The sequence below is a fragment of the Berghia stephanieae genome, chromosome 5, assembly GCF_034508935.2.
Source record: "Berghia stephanieae isolate SIO BIC M18660-M18661 chromosome 5, UCSD_Bste_1.3, whole genome shotgun sequence".
Lineage (NCBI taxonomy): Eukaryota > Metazoa > Mollusca > Gastropoda > Nudibranchia > Aeolidiidae > Berghia > Berghia stephanieae.
In genome coordinates, this window is record NC_088364.1 from 64,097,241 (window position 1) to 64,100,284 (window position 3,044).

Sequence of the window (3,044 nt, forward strand, 5' to 3'; positions counted from 1 at the left end):
CTATTGAGCGCATTGGAATCACCTCGGAAAAGCTTAACTTTCCCTACATCCAGGGTATTGTTCAATAGAAGAAACATAGTTGACTTACTCAGCTCTTTTTTATGGTAATATTTTTTTTTTATTTTTATTTTTTTTTTTTTGCCATCCATGTTTATGAGTAATTCTCACTAAATTGTATTAAACAGACCATAAAAGTTAAAGGTTGAAAACGTAGTTTGTGTGTTGATCCGTTATACGTTAAATTAATGTTACATCCAGTTTTGTGTTTATTAGTATCTTTGTTTAATTTGGTTGGCGGATGTTGTGAGCATTCTAACTAAATCATAGCATGCACGTCGATTCTGTGCCTTATGATAATAATTTATCAATTGAACTGACGTGCACGTCCATTTAGAACAGTCCTTTCCATAACTTAAAGGCAATGTTGAGCGAATGCATTATCTATCAAATTTAGTCCCTTGATTGGTGAACAAATATTTATTATAAAGACCTACACACAGAACTGGAATTTCAGTGTTGTGGTTTGTTGGTGTTTTTAAGAAACGTGAGGTTTTGTGAGGTTTTTTTTATTTTTTTTTTTTTCACTTTAATGACCCATTTGGACATTCGGTTTATTTATCCACGACCGGATGTATATTCAAAAACTGTAGGTCGCGAACTGACAACAACTCGTGAAAACTGTGCGTGTAAGCATACACACTTCCAAGAAGTTTGGAACTGGTAAAGTAGAACGTTTGGCGTCACCACTTCTCTGCCCTATTCTAAGATTGATATCATTGTGTATCATGTGATAGATGGACTTTGTTGGATCAGGTGAGTCATTGTGATTAAATTCCGGTAAGTTACATCAAATACTATTACATTCCGTAGTGAATATTTCTTTTTCTGTCAAAGCAAAAATAACTTGAGCTTTTATATAGAGCAATATCCACTAATCATGCACAAAGCTCTTTACAAAGGTTCCTGGCTAAGAGTAACACAAAACATGTAGGACGAGACATGACGACTGTTAGGCGATATTACAATTTTTTCCGACATAGATAACGCTGTTAACGGGAAGGTACTCATTTTATACATGAATACGTTGAGAGAATGTGAGTAAAGGTCTTTCCCAAGGACTCAACTATGCCCCGCTTTGAGCGGGCTCGAACCCAGGACCGTCCGATCCGAAGACGAGTGGCATATCACTGGTCCACGTAGCCATAGAAAAATTTAAATGATACAGCACCAGGCAAGTGACATACTTTTTCAGGTCTTTATCTTACACCAGTGCCTGCCCCATAATTTCTCATTATATCACAAACCCACCCTAAAAACGAGGCATAATTTACGCTTAAATTTTTTGATGTAGGGCAGATCCAAAAGGTATATCCAAGTTATGATTTGTTTGGTCAAAGCTTAACAGAATATTCACCTTCATTTTAAAAATTTAGATTCTACTCTTGGTTTTGAGATTACACTTCAAATAACTGAGATCTACAGGTGCCTAACTGAGTCAATAAAATGTTTAGTAAAATAAAGGGAGTAAAATGTGAGCCTATAAAAGATACAACACAAAGTAAACGACATTTCGGCCTTTGGCCTTCTTCTGGTATACAAGAAAAGGAAATATGTTATATTACAATGGCATTATGTATAGAAAATTATATGTAAAAATGTGCGTATATATATATATATATATATATATATATATATATATATATATTGTGTGTGTGTGTGTGTGTGTGTGTGTATGTGTGGGGGTTGTTTGTGTGCAAGGGAAGAAGAAGAAGAAGAAGAAGAAGAAGAGAGAGAGAGAGTGAGAGAGAGAGAGAGTTTACCTGAAGAAGGCGAAAGGCCGAAACGTCGTTTACTTTCTGTTGTATCTCTTATAAGAGTCATTTTTACTCCCTTTATTTTACTATACAAATAGCTGAGAGAAACCCAATATACAAACCGTACTCTGGGGAAGAAAAATAAACACCACCACGGAAGTCCGCAGTTTTAGAGATTTTGGACACGATGAATGCTGGCCATTTGAATCGATCGATATTTTAAGGAGGAGTTTTCTGGCCAACATTTTAAATACCGGTTAGTTTGTTATGTTTTGTTTTTCAGAAAATCAGTGCTGTGTGTATCCTTTAATCAATCAGTATTTTAAAAAATAAGTTATTTCAACAAGAGATTTCTGGATCAGAAAGTCAAAACAAATGATTTGAAAGAAGACCCTTGTTGTCTGGTTGGCTATATGGTCTGGTGATTGTTTGTGTGAGAGATCAAGTTGTTGTCTGGTTGGCGATCTCGTGACTGTTTGTGTGAGAGATCAAGTTGTTGGCTGGCCACTGACTCAAGTGTGGCCCAAAATAAAACAACAACAAAGTGCCAACGTTTTAAGTGACCTGTCGTTTCAAACCGGTTTTAGGTTGTGATGCGTAAGATACTTAGAATTGTATTTACAGCCAAACTTACAAAACTTGGTTGGGTTTATATATATATATATATATATATATATATATATATATATTATTATTATTATTATTATTATTATTATTATTATTATTATTATTATTAATATTATTATTATTATTATTATTATTATTATTATTATTATTATTATTATTATTATTATTATTATTATTATTATTATTATTATTATTATTAACGACAATGTAGCAATGACTATGAAAAATGTTTTTTTCTCTTTTTGAGGAAATTTTTGTCTGAAATCAAAGCCCTATCTCCACTGAGTAAAAATGTTTTTGAATTTTGAAAATCCGTTCATAAATAAACAAGTTATGCAGTTTCAAAGGTGTCCTTTATTTGGATGACCCGCAAAGGGGAAAAAAACGCGAAAATATGGGACGCTTTTTCGGCATTTTTTTTCGGCCTTTGGTTGTATCTTGCGTAATAAGTGGATTAAAAGATTGAAACTTGAAGAGCAAATTAGGATGGTGTTTTGTAAAATACGGGAAAAGTAGTCGTCATATTCATATGAAATTTTACAACCAAAAAGAAGAAATGTTCATGTATTACCTTGTCAACGACAAAACCTCCACGCCCGGTAG